At 43.1% G+C, this 14,805-nt stretch overlaps 1 protein-coding gene across 8 annotated transcripts in view; it reads right to left on the bottom strand.

Annotated features, from left to right (window-relative positions):
* The window catches only part of Tmed8 (transmembrane p24 trafficking protein family member 8), a 30,492-nt gene that overhangs the window by 14,089 nt on the left and 1,598 nt on the right, over positions 1–14,805 (bottom strand). The gene's annotated exons all lie outside the window — the stretch shown is intronic.

Raw genomic sequence — 14,805 nt, 5'->3', positions numbered from 1 at the left:
CTTATAGACTGCTGGTGGGAACACAAAGCTGTGAAGCCGCTGTGGAGCCTCCGCCTGAGCACAGGGCTGGAGTGGTTAAGAACAATTGCTGCAAACTTGGGAGCACTATAGTTTGGGCTTCAATTCCCATACAACAAGCCAGGCATGCTATGTACACCTGTAACCCTGGCTCCAAGGAAGATAGACAGGAGCATTGCCAGGGCTTGTGGGCTTCCAGCCTAGTCAAGAAAAGGAAAGCCCCAGGTTCAGGGAGAGATTCTAACTCAAAAGAATAGGCAAAGCATAATAGAGAACACCTACTGCCCTCTTCTGGTCTCCCTTCACACACATGTGAGCATATACAGACACATAAATACATACATACATAAACCAATTAAAACATATACGGACACATAAATACATGCATGCATGCATGCATGCATACATACATACATATATAAACTAACTAAAAACAGAACTACCATATGATCTAGATATACCACTACTGGGTAACTGACCCACAAGAATCCAAGTCAGCACATTCTAGGAATAACTGCACACACATTTATTATATATATAATATATTTAGATACCCATCAGGTTGTAATAGTCTAATGGCAGAAGGCAACCTTGGCGGGTTGGAATCAAGGGACACCACAAAGTCACATCGTGCAACAGAGCTCACACGGGAGGTTTATTGGGGGAGGGTGCAGAGGCGACCTCTGAGAGAGAGCAGAAGGCAAGGGGGGGATAGAGCGCACAGGCATAGGGAAAGTGCTCTACTTAGTGGCTGTAGTAGCTGCAATGTCACATCTTGAATGTTGCTGATGATGTGTCCTGCTAGGTCCCTGAGTGCAGGCTAGTGTAATAAATGCCTGAATATGAATACAGTTGATTTTTCTCTTTTTAATGTGTACATATGCATGGTGTTCACACATGGATGTATCTGTATTCACGTGTGTGAGCACATGCATGTATTTGGACATCTTTTTTTTTCTTTTTCTTTTCTTTTTTCTTTTTTTGCCTTTTCAAGATAGAGTTTTTCTATAGCTTTGAACCCTGTCCTAGAACTCTCCCTGTAGATCAGGCTGGCCTTGAACTCACAGAGACCCACCTGCCTCTGCCTCCCAAGTGCTGGGATTAAAGGCGTGCGCCACCACCACCTGGCTGTGTGTGGACATCTTAAATTAACATTAGTTGTCTTCCTCAATTGCTCTCTACTGTCTACTGAGGACTCTTAAACATCTTATCCCTTACTCCTTGAGACTTTCCTTGTACACACAGTTGAGTGCATTTACACGTTCCCTGTTCTAACCCTCTGCACAAAGTCAAAGAAACTGAAGCTCTCAGTCGACTGCCTAAAATATGACACAATGTAACAAAGTAAGCCTCAAACATTGAGTCTTTAGCAATGTAAAAGTGAAGATAAGGGCCAATATTTATGACTTAACCTTGACCCAGTCTCTACTTCTCCATGATAGGATCTACTGACGAATCCATCCATCTGTGTCTGTCCATCCATGTCACATCCGTCCTGTCCCCCAACCCTGGGACCTCAGGGATGGGGTGTCTTCATGAGCACAGGAGTGCACTGCAGGTCAGAGAATGAATTAGTTCTGCTTTCCCAACTTCGTTATCACCTGTTCTTTTGTCCTTCAGCCCCTGGGTTTCCCAGGCTCTACAACTACAAGAAATAAAGCTTTGTTCACTATAAAGTATTTACTCTCAGGTTGAGGAAGGCCGAGTGTTTGCCTGGCATGAACTAGGCCCTAGATTCAATCCCTAGCATTGCGGGTGGGGGAGGGTGCGAGGACACAACTCCATGGTAGAGTCCTTGCCTCGTAAGCCTGAACTAGATTAAATGTGAATGCTGAAAAAAATAAGAGTGTAAATTATCCAGTCTGGCTACAGCAGCACAAAATGGACTGAGATAAAATGAAGCCATACACAGCATGCTGCTTACAAGAGCTGTCCCTCAGATGTTCGGACTGCATAGGCTGAAGGTAAAAGGGTGAGACCTGGTAATCGAGAGAACACAGATGGCTACACTTGTATCAGATAAAACAGATTCAAGCTGGACACAGAAGTGCACTCCTGTAATCCCAACATTTGGGAGGCTGAGAACTGCTGTAAATTCAACACCAGCCTGGGTCACAACAGCAAGACCTGGTCTCAAAAAAACCACAAAACCAATGAAACCAATCAAACACACACATATGCATATATATATATCAAGCCAAAAGGTGTTATAAGAGACAGCCAAAGCTATTATTTAATGACAAAGGGGTCAACCATTCATAAGAACATACTAACTCAGAAGGCTGAGGCAGGAGAATCAGGAGTCTGAGACTAGTTTAAGCTTCATAGGGTGACCTCTCTCAAAAAGCCACAAAAACAAAACAAATAACAGTACTTCAAGAGCCTAATATTATTTCATGTGTTTTAAAATAAAATAGCTGATTATGGGCATGAACACCATGCTCTCATCCCTAATGATGGGAATCAGTGTTATTTCCAGTTTTTTATTCCATTAATATTACAAATTGTGCTATAATGCCTTATGTGCATTTCACATTTTTTGCCAGGCTGTCATCTTTGGCAGAGACTACTTACGATTCTGCTTTCAGAACAGCAATAAGTGAATGACTATTTTCCCACAATTCAACATCAGAGTGAAATACGTAAGCCATTGAGGAAGTTGACAAAATTCAACAGGTGATGAATGTTACCTTATTTTTCTTTCTGTGAGACAGGGTCTCACTATGTTGCCCTGGTTTGAGCTTCTGAACTCAAGTATTCATTCGTTTACCACCACGCACAACTATCTGTGATAGTTAATGCCAATTGTCAATTTGGTAAGTTGATGCATCTGTATCAGATAAAAACAAGCTAGAAGCACTCTAGAGACAAGCTTCTGTACAAGTTAATGAGGATTACCTAGGTCATGTTGGTCTCTGGGCTTGCCTGGGAAGGACCATTCTTGACTGTGTTAAATGGAGTGAAAAGACCCACTCTAAAAATCGGTGGCACCATCCCCTGGGCTTGAGTCACAGACTGCATAAAAAGGAGGGAGCCAGCTGAGCATCCCATCCTATTTCCTAATTGGATGCAACTGGACCACTTGGTGGCACCTCAAGCTCCTGCCACCAGGGTGATCTGAATGAGAATGGCCCATGAAGGCCTGTGCTTGAATGTTTGGTCCCTAGCTGGTGGAACTGTTTGGGAAGGATTAGGAGTTGTGGCCTTGTTGGAGGAGGTGTGCCATTAGGGGTGGGCTTTTAATGTTTCAAAAAAAATGCATGCCATTCCCAGTTATCTACACATACCCCTCTCTATCTCTGTGTCTTGCTTATGGGTCAGATGTAAACTCTCAGCTAATGTGGGATACCCCTCTGTATGCTGTGAATATGTTTTATTACCATTAGATAATAAAGAAGCTGTTTTGGTCTATGGCAGGGCAGAATATAGCTAGGAGGGAAATCCAAGCAGAGAGACAGGGAGAAAGAAGGCAAAGTCAAAGAGAAACCAGCAGCCACCAGGGGAGCAAGATGCCATAGCATTGCCAGTAAGCCACAGGGCACATGGAGATAAACAGATTATAAGAAATGTGTTAATTTATATGTAGAGCTAGCCAGTAAGAAGCCTGAGCTATCCACCAAACTTATAATTAACACTAAGCGGCTGCGGGAACCAGCAGGTGGAAGAGAAATCATCCAGTGGACTAGACAGCACAGAGAAAAGAATTCCAGGTACACTCAGCCACTACTCCAGGGTCACGCCTGCTGCCACACTCTGCTGCATGACAGTCATGGACTCACCCTCAGAAACTGTATGCAAGCCTCCAACTAAATGTTTTCTTTTATAAGTTGCCTTGATCATGGTGTCTCTTTGCAGCAATAGAAAAATAACTAAGAAACTCTCTATGATGAAGCATACCCTTGAACTGTGAGCAAAACTAAACCCTTTCTCCCATAAGTTGCTTTAGTCAGGGTATTTTATCATAGCATCAAGACAAATAGCTAAAATAATACATTACTTGTAATTTTTGTTTATTCTGATTAAGTTAGAACACACATATATGCATATATCTATATATCTTTTATTTTTCTTCCTTATTAGAAACCCCCAGAAATGAAATTCCTTGTTATAGGGTCTGCCATCAAGACTCTCGTACCCACTGTCCAATTTCTCTCCAAGTTTCACTTCTGCTAGCATTACATAAATGTGACCGTTTTCCATATCACAATGTGCACACAATCTTTACCAATCTGTTAGCTAGAGTATGATGACACACTACCATTTTTACTTAAATTTTTTTGACAATTTATGTCATCAAAACAGACTTTTAGCTGGGTGGTGGTGGCGCATGCCTTTCACATCCAGCACTCAGGAGGCAAAAGCAGCCAGAGAGAAGCCAGATTGGCCCACAGAATGAGTTCCAGGACAGCCAGGGCTACACAGAAAAAAAAAATTGTGGCAGTTTAAATGTGACTGGCCCCCATAACCTCATAGGGAGTGGCACTATTAGGAGGTGTGGCCTGGTTGGAGGAAGTGTGTCTCTATGAGGGGGCTGTGAGCTACACCTAGTTCAGTTCACTTCCTATTGACTGCAGATCAAGATGGAGGACTCTCAGTCCTCCAGCGCCATGTCTGCCTGCACGCCTCCATGTCCCGCCATGGTAATAATGAACTAAACTTCTGAAAATGGAAGCCACCCAATTAAATGTTTTTCTTTTTAAGAATTTCTGTGGTCATGGTGTCTCTTCACAACAACAGAAACCCTAACTAAGACAAAAACAAACAAAAACCTTAATACATATAAAATAATTTCCCTTTTTTCTTAAAGAACAAGCTCATATCAAGTACACCATTAGAGTTTTCACTCAGTATTAACCTTTCTGTGTATATGTGCATTATGTGTGTAGGTGTTTACATGTATGTAAATGGATATGTGCAGGGACATGTATATGTGTGTGTGGAGGTCAGAAGTCAACCTTAAATTTCTTCCCCAATCACTCCATCTTTCCATTTTATTTGATTTGAGAGATAGGGTCTCAGGAAGCACCACTGGCTATCTATGTAACCAAGCTGACCTTGAATTCACAGAGGTCTGCCTGCCTCTGCCTCCACCGAGAGCTGGAATTAAAGATGTCCACTTCCACACTCAGCCCTCTATCCATATATATAGTTTTTAATTTATGTGTGTGTGTCTGTGTATACATATGTGTGTGAGAGAGGCATGTGAGTACACACATATATGTGCGCCATCGAGTAAATGGGGAGTTCAGAGGAAATCTTTCAGAAGTCAGTTCTTGCCCTCCACCTTGTTCTGAGGTAGGGTCTCTCTTGCCGCGGTGCTGTGCACTCAAGGCTAGCTGGCTCTTGAGCGTCTGGGCCATTCTCCCATCTCTGCCACCAGAGAAGCGTTGGGATATCAGATGTGTGCCGCCATGTGCAGCTCTTTACATGCGTTCTGGGGATTCAGTCATCAAGGTTATGGAGCAAGTGATTTTACCCCAGCCATCTCTCTGGCCTCTACCTTACCTTCTGAGATAGGCTCTTACTGGAGTTCACCAACCGCTCAACTGGCTGGGCGGCAAACCCCGGGGATCCTCCTGCCTCTGTTCTTTCAGCACTAGGATTACAGTGGCATTCCCCGCTTTTTACAGGGTATTAGAGACCTGAACTCAGCAAGGACTTTCCTAAGTGATCTCCCTAGACCTGAGCTTTCACCCACTTATAACAGCGTGAGTCTGTCCTTCAGTTACCACTCTGCCAAATGGTCTGTGTTATACCCAGGAGTCACATCAAAAAATTAAATTAAAAAAAAAAAAGCTCTGAGTTAATGACTACCTCGACTGAACAAACCTTTACATGCTACATGCCAGGTACTGTGTTTTGACGTTGTGAACACAGAGGGACATGTGTACCTTCAAAGACTCAGTCTACTGGAGAAAGTAAACTGGAAAGCAGGTAATTGTAAATACGCAATACTGTTATATAGAATTATTAACTGAACTACCACAAAAACACTTAACAAGTGGACAGGCATCAAAGGCTTCCTGAAAGACATGATAATTGCATTGTCTTAATGAGTAAGTAGGGCCCAGCCCAGTCAAACTGAAAGGGCGCTGCGGGCAAAGGATCACAAGCTCGCGCTCTCACGCCCCCCCCCTCGCCCCTCGCCTCTCGCTCTCTCGCTCTCTCGCTCTCTCTATCCCTGCAGTTTACTGTGGCTGGAAGCCATAGCAAAGGTACAAACAGGTAACTGAGACACAGGATTGGGGGTAAAATTCAGTGGCAGAGCATTTGCTTGGCATGTACCAGGCCCTGGATTCAACCCCCACCCACCCACCCATCCCTCAAAATACCTTGAGAAAACAGATTTCATTAATTTAGAGCAATTCTTCCTGAATTCCTAAAAAGTGGTCAAATTTGTATGTTTGTGTACAACTTTGTGGCAGCCATCTTATCAGACAGAAAACTTCTGAAATAGTCCACAGAGGACAGAGGATCCACTGAGTAAAGAGAGCTGAGACAGACCAGAGAGGACACAATTATGCAATAACTAGGTGGCCAAATTTTGGTACCAATGCTGGCTTCTAACGCCTTTTATTTTCTTTCCTAAGAGCTAAGAAACTACCTGAGACATATCCTAGAGCCTTGAGAATTCAGATCTAGTTTAATGGCATAGATCTGAAGTCCACCGTCTTCTCTTGTAGAATAGCTGGTAGGTGCGTCTACTTCTTAATGACCCTCACCGGTGACATGAACGGCACCTGCAGGTCCCTCAGGGTGGCAGGTGCAGCAGCCATTTGCCAACCTTTCGGCTTCTAAACACCCAGCCATCTCCCCGCTGTCTCATCCTCAGTAAAGAATGAAACGAAAGACCTTGAATTCCCAGCCCCAGAAAGCCAGGGGACAGGCACATAACCTAATGACAGGACTGGCATACGAGCCGAGACCTCGCGGAGCTAGAGCGCGCACACTGTTCCTGTGCGATGTCTGGAGTCTCGCTCTCGCCTTACAGTGGTTTGGAGAGTCCTCCCTACCCCTCTAATAAATCTTCTTGCTTATAATTAGCCTCTGTTGCTTGCAACAAGAAACCTAACAAAAAACCCTACATACAAAATTGCATTCAGAATTTAAACTTAAAAGCAGCCAGTGCATCTTGTCCTCATTCTGATTATCTTCATTGTTCTCAAAAAGATTGATAATTGTTGTTTTCTAAGCCACTTGCAGGTATCAACCACTCCTGGGTTTATTTATGACCTCCGATTATAAGGCTGCCAAATTACATGAGAGCCATTTGTGGTGCCCCCAAAACAAGTTCCATATTAACATCAAGACCAGATCACCACTAATATACGTAACAATGAATACTTGAAATATTGTGAGAATTACCAGAATATAGCCAAAATAATAAGAACACACTATTAGAAAAACATACTTGCTGAACATACTTGCGCAGTACAGAATGGTCAAGATTTCAATTTGTAAAAGATGCCGTTTATCTGTGAAGTGCAATAAAGTGGAGCGCGATAAAACAAGGTAAGCTTTTTTATACTGCTTAGGACCCAGCCATTCTGCAGAGCTAACCTTTCTACGCTTGACGTATTTTAGAGCCTTTTCAGCCTTTCATTTATATTTACACTCTAGAAACCCCCCCCAAAAAAAGAAAACACCAAAACTCTTCTGGGTTTACTCCTGACATTGCATTTCATATGGAATCAACCTGGGAATAAATTATATCTCAATAATCTTACTACAAACACGAAGCTTACTTGCTTCCGCTTACTTACTGATATATGAGCGAGCAGGAGAGACTAACTCATCCACTGAGGCTGGCCTCAAACTCACTAGACAGCCACGCCTTTTATTTATTTAGATACCCTTTATTTTCTCTCAGTAACATATATGATCTACAGAAGGTTTTGTATAGGTGACTAAGCTAGTCACTCTACGGTAACTGCTACGGTTTGAATATGGTTTATGTCTGTGTAAAGGGTCAAGCATAAGGAACTCATGCCCCAGGGTGAAAACACTGGAAAATGAGCGGACTCTGAAGAGGTAGGCCTAGAGGGAGGGCTTTGATCTGGGGAGGTATGTGCTTTGGTTTCTGTTGTGTTTTCTTTTCTTTTCGAAATCGCATTGGGGCAACTCTAGTCCACAAAGAAAATGATAGGACCACTGAAGAGTGCAGAAAATCAGCGAAAATAATTAAAATTAGTAAGGTGCGCACAACTCAGGTCTCACAACTAGAATTTGGGGGAAGGGAGGCAAAGCCTCATCCAAAAGATAAAGTCCTGATGAAAGCAGGCGCCCCACCCACAGAAACAGCCTACAGTTCTCAAACCCAGCTGTGGTTGGGACCCAGTGACTGCTCTGGTGAGATGGGTCAGTAGGAAAAAGGACTTCCTTTTGTCACTTACTGTGCCTCCATGTGCTACCGCTGAGTATGGTCAGAGAGGAACCTATTATTTAACCCCAGCTACCCTGGGGGTACAGGGAACAATAACCAGTCAGGAAGACACAGCTCTAGACTAAGCCACAACTGAGGGAGGGGTTCTGGAGAGCAGGGAGGAGGGCCAGAGTCTCACAGGACAAAAAGAACAAGCAGCAGAAGGCTCCAACCAACTACACAGTTAAAATCTGGGGGCGGGGATGAAGGCAACGGCTATGGGCTAACCTCATCATCTGAAAATGATTTTGGAGTTGGATAACCTTCAGTCTGAATTTTGGAGTGGGGGTGTCAGACTCTGATGCCAAACATTTGCTATGAGCCCCAGATAAGAATTCTGGGGCTCCAGGGGACTGTGAGAAACTGACAACCACATCCCTCCAGCATGGTATCAAAGCTTAGTGGGTCTGAAAAGTAGGGAGACCAGTACTCTTATAAAGATCTCCATACTGTGCGTGTTTCCGCTGGAGGAAGTCCCGCCTGGAACGTGAGTCACCCCAGGGTACATCAAGTGGGGATCCTCAGGAGGGTGACAGAACCCAAGTGTTCCAGGAGCTGAAGTAACCAGCAGAGGCCCCCATGCCCCAGGGAAGTGCAGTTCAAGTGAGGTGAGCTATCGCAGACAGCAGGCACTACACCACAAACACTGCAGGAAAGACAGAAGTCTACAAACGCGACTGACAGGCGACACCCCAGCAATGCACCTGGCAGGCCTGGGCTGTTTTGTATGTGCACGGTGTTCACATATGCATGGGTATACAAATACATATGACATGAAAGAGGAACTATGTGAGAAGAGGAAGGAGTCCACGGAAGGGGGAGGGTAGAGAGTAGTGAGGGGTAAGAAAGACAAAATGTCACACTTTCTCTCATCTGTGGACTCCGCGTCTGTACACACACACACACACACACACACACATGCACACACTCACACACGTGCGCATGAGCAGAATGGAGAGGGAGCAGCAAGAGAGGGAGAAGAGCAATGAGGAAGAGTGCAGAGCAAATATTAGCAAAGCTAATTTAATTAATAAAAATCGTTGTAAAAACACATGGAGCTGGACTCAGCAGTTGAGAGCACGTGCTGCTCTTCCTAGGACCCAGACTGGGTCCCAGCACCCACACAGTGGCTCACAACCATCTGTGACTCCAGTTCCAGGGGTTGACACCCTCTTCTGGCTTCTGTGGATACCAGGCACACACGTGGTGCACAGACACGCATGCAGGTACTCACACGACACATTTAAAAATAACAATACATAAAAATGATGAAAAAGTAAGGTGCCAGGGAGAGGAGCTCAATAGTTAAGAGAGCAGACTGCTCTCACCGAAGGTCTGGGTTCCCATGTTGGGGTAAGGGGCTCGAAACTGTCTACAACTCCAGTTTCAGGGCATCCCACAGACTCGTCACCTCTGCAGGCATGCGCATGTACAAATTCACACCCCCTACACACACATAATTAAAAATAAAAGTAAGTCAGGCAGTGGTGGTGCACACCGTTAATCCCAGCACTCGGGAGACAGAGGCAGGAGGATCTCAGTGAATTTGAGGCCTGTCCAGAACAGCCAAAGCTACATAGTGAGATTATCTCAAAATAAAATAAAATTAATGAAATCATTAGGTGTACTATCAAAATAATTACTAATGAGATGATTTTGTTGGCAATGGTACATTACGAAAGTAGGTAACTGGTCTTTTTATTTTTAAAAGAAATTCTAGCAGGGCATGGTGGTGCACGCCTTAAATCCTGGCAATCAGGAGGCAGAAGCAGGTGGTGCTCCAGTCCAGACTGGCCTACACAGTGAGTTCTAGGGCAGTCAGAGCTACATAGTGAGATCCTGTCTTGAAAAGAACTAAAACCAAACAAACAAAAAAATCCTAATATATTTTTAAATTAATAATGAATTGGTTTAAAATAAAATGTAAACTATAACAAAGTTAATACTGAAAGATATTGATAACCTCTACTTCATAAAAAAATGAGTTTTAAAAGAATCTGTCCCTGATATGCAGAAAGACTCTAATTTTAGGGCCAGATGGTGGTGGCACATGCCTTTAATTCCAGCACAGGCAGGCAGATCTCTGTAAGTTCAAGGCCAGCCTGGTCTACAAGAGCGAGTTCCAGGACAGGCTCCAAAGCTACAGAAAAACCCTATCTTGAAAAACCTAAAAGCACTTGGTTTGCCAGGAGGTGGTGGCGCATGCCTTTAATCCCAGCACCCGAGAGGTAAAAGCAGGCGGATCTCTGTGAGTTTGAGGACAGTCTGGACTACAAGAGCTAGTTCCAGCACAACCTCAAAAGCTACAAAGAAACCCTGTCTCGAGGGAAAAAGAAAAAGTCTCAAAAAGACCCCAATTTTAGAAAAGAAACACAGTGAAGAACCTTCTAGCATGTTTGTATATGATTTTTTCCTGAATAGGTGATCTATTGTTATTCAAAATCCAAAAGTGGTAAAGTATACCATGAAAGCTTCCTTCTCTGTTAGCCCCCATCTCCAGAGGGAATCGATGCTACCAGGTTTTCAGTAGTCTTCCAGAGAGGTTTTGTGCATGGAAAGGTAATGCGCATGTTTGTGTGAGTACCGTGAAGGATACAGCATACATACACACATGAATCTCACATTTCCTACACACACCAGGACATCAGGCACACTACTGCACATCTTACTCTTTCCAGATACATCTCAGAAACTTTCCACAGCTGTGCACAAGCATCTTTCTCATTCTTCTCGATAGCAAATATTCCATTTGATAAAAAACAAGTCATTGATTTACGAGCTCTCTATGGATAAACATCTTTTTCCCAAGTCTTTTATCACTCCAAAAATGCTGTAATAACCTTGCGTCTACATTCTTAAACAGGAATAAACGTGTAGAATAGTCTGTGGGAAGAAATGGGTCAATGGAAAATATGTTCCAATTCTGTTGGACTTTAGTGGAGTAGTGCTTCTCAACCTGTGGGTCGTGACCCCTTTGGGGAGTTGAATGATCCTTTCACAAGGATTGCATATCGGATATTCTGCATATCAGGTATTTATATTATTATATATTATATAATTATATATCATATTATATTATAATTTTATGATATAATGATATGTAATGTAATATATGTTGTATTATATATCACATTACATTATATATTATATAGAATATAATATAATTAATAAATTATATATATTTACATTATATGCATATTGGATATTTACATTATGATCCATAGTAGTAGCAAAATCATAATTACGAAGTAGCAACAAATAATTTATGGCTCAGGCGGTCCCCACAACACGGGGAACTGTATTAATGGGTTGCAGCATTACGAAAGCTGAGGACCACTCCTGCAGAGGCGGCATCAGTGTGTTTTTGTGCACCTGCACCAACGCAGTGAGTCATTTCCATTTCTCTTGATCAGTCAGCCTATGCACGGCTCATATATTAAGAATCACTTCTCATAGCATCCTTTTTCAAGCAGCTTGATGTATGCAGGAAAAAAAATGAAAAGGTATTTTTTTTTAATTTAAAGGAGTGCCCTAGCCCGGCAGTAGTAACACACGCCTTTAATCCCAGCACTTGGGAGGCAGAGGCGGAAGGTGGACCTCTGAGTTCGAGTCCAGTCTGGGTTCCAGGGCAAGGCAAGCTCCACAACTACAGAGAAACCCTGTCTCGAAAAACAAAACAAAACAAAAAAGAAAGAAAGAAAGAAAGAAAGAAAGAAAGAAAGAAAGAAAAGGAATGCCCTAAATTATGCAAGAACTGCTGGTAAAACAGCTTCCAACTGGATTCAGATAAGCAGGAAGTAAAAAGAGGAAAGAAAAACATAAGTTTATTTCCAGAAGTATAGAGTGTGGGAAGATGGAAGTTGTTTGAGAGAGACAGGAAAACTCAAGTATAAACATATCCTTTTAGGTTTTTGAAATCTAGATGATGAAAAAGGAAAAGCCAATTTTCCAACAGTTCAGACTTTAATTGGCCAGTCAGATATAGGCTGATTCTCTATGCATTTCTAAAGAAACAGGACAGGGCTGACCAATTAGATGGCAGCAGGGAAAGGAGCTTTTTCCTTTAATGACTATATATTTGTTTACGTTAGTATGACCATAAAAGTTTACCCTGCCCAGCTAGTAAAATCATGCATAACAATAAGACTGAAATAAAAATTTTAAATAGCAACCTAGTCATAGTGAAATAAGGTATTCTTCAATGTGACAAGGTTATTGTCACGGTTCCTAACTGGCCAAAATCTTGGAAACAACGTGTGGAGGAGAACTGGAAGATGCAGAGTAACAGCTCATAATTGATGGCCTTTGACAGCAAAGTGAAGCACAAAACAGCAGCCTTCTTCAAATAATCTGACCACTCTTTCTTTTTCTTTCTTTCTTCCCTTCCTTTCCTTCCCTCCCCTCCCCCTTCTTGTCCCCTCCCGTCCCTTCCTGTCCCCTCTCTTTTTCTTCCCTCCCCTCCCCTCCCCCTTCTCATCCCCTCCTGTCCCCTCTCTTTTTCTTCCCTTCCCTCCCCTCCCTTCCCTTTCCTTCCCTTTTCTTTCTTGGTTTGGTTTGGTTGTTGGTTTTTTGAGCCCTGGCTGTCCTGGAACTTGCTTTATAGGTCAGGCTGGCCTCGAACTCAGAGGTCCACCTGCCGCCTCTGCCTCCTGAGCGTTTAGGATTAAAGGTGTGCGCCACCACACATGGCTCCTGACCACTTTCAAAACACGATTGTCTTTTCAGGTTACTGAGCGTGGCTCAGACGTTCTGATCAAGCTGCAGGTTTGAGCTTACTGTGCATTTTGGTGTTTTCTTTACCAGAAAGCCAAAAGGCAGGTTTTCCCCAAAGCAGGTGATGCGGTTAGATTTGAGAGGCTTAAAGAAGAGCCCCTTCTTTCACAAGTCCCGTGAGCTGACAGCCCAGTTTCTCTTCGGCCCTTGAGCGGTCCTTCATCTAACACACATGAATTACACGCATAAGCTAAAGCATGACATGATAACCAACTACCAACACTGTAAAAACACGAGTGTTCTTTTAAAAGCCACAGGAAAGTAAAATATCAGCCTGCTAATATAAAAACCGGAATAGGAAATTAAAAACCAAAGACCAAAAGGTCTTTCGAGCATAAACTTCCACCACTCCGAACCATCCCGCAGGGAGTTCCCGAATCTCGAATCCTCGTGAACTTAACCGAAAACAAGACAGCAAGACAAGACAGACGACATACCCAGTGCGCTCTTCCTCCTACATTAGAACCAAAGCAAGCCCACCTGACCATTTCCAGTGCTCAACATCAAACGCTTGGTCATCGACAACAAACAAAGCTCCTGGTGAGACCATAATAAACACTGCCCTTGATTTTCCCCAGGGCTCTGCAGACTTAAAAAATGGCCTGCCTTTAAGTGATGTAATACGTACTCCTCGGAGAGTTCCAAGACACAAGGAATGATTTCTCTCTCCTCTGGGGAACCGAAGAGCTCAGGTGCCCCCCGAATTAAAAAAAAAAAAAATGTATTGAAAACAACCACAGTCCCTAAGACACTAAGAACTTCACAACCACTAGAGACTTTCACTTATACAAACCCTTCTTTTTACCAAAACCTCAGCAACTAGTACAAACACTGCATGTAAAAGAAAAAAAGAAAGAAAAAAGAAAAAGAAAAAGAAAAGAAAAGAAGGAAAGGGGGAAAAAACAAACCAAGTACTTGTTATTCTGGATGCTGAGGAACTCCTGAAGGAATAAGGTACATTGAAAGACTAACAAATGAGTAGCTGCTCATTTTCCCTGCTGTTCTCTGTGAGCAGGTGACAAAAGCAGCCTCCCCCCATTCTTTCTTACGATCTCTACTGCTAATTCGGCTCGTTTTCTATTGGAATGTGGGCGCAAACTCCCAATTTTGAGCAGTTTTAAGGTTTTTACTCCCAAGCCTATGAAACTCTGGTTCAAGCAGCATCCCCACTGAGCTCTGGAGACAGCTGAAGTTCACACCTTAAGCAGACCTTTTAGACATTTTAGCAGCATGTAAGGCTTGTTGTAATTGTCAGTGATCGTTGCCTCCCGCTCCAACAACCAAAACCGTTCCCAGATATTGCCGGATGTCTCCCGCGGTATCGGAGCTTCACCACTAAGCCAGAGGAAGCCTTGGCTAGCCCAGGTACCATTGCTTGTTCAGTCAAATCCTCGCAATCAGACCTTCACCCTTCACCTACAGATTCAGCCAGTAGTTGCCGAACTCCCAGCCCAACAAACATTTTAAATACCACCTGTTAAGAGTACTCCAGGAATATGTTAGAAAACGGGTCTAATTTAAAAAAAAAAAAAAAGGACACTTGAGTATGTTCGCGACAAACTCATTAGGAAATAAAAGTTACAATATATGTA

The sequence above is a fragment of the Myodes glareolus genome, chromosome 11, assembly GCF_982192425.1.
Source record: "Myodes glareolus chromosome 11, mMyoGla1.1, whole genome shotgun sequence".
NCBI classification, from domain to species: domain Eukaryota; kingdom Metazoa; phylum Chordata; class Mammalia; order Rodentia; family Cricetidae; genus Myodes; species Myodes glareolus.
This window is presented reverse-complemented; position numbering and strand designations above follow the sequence as displayed.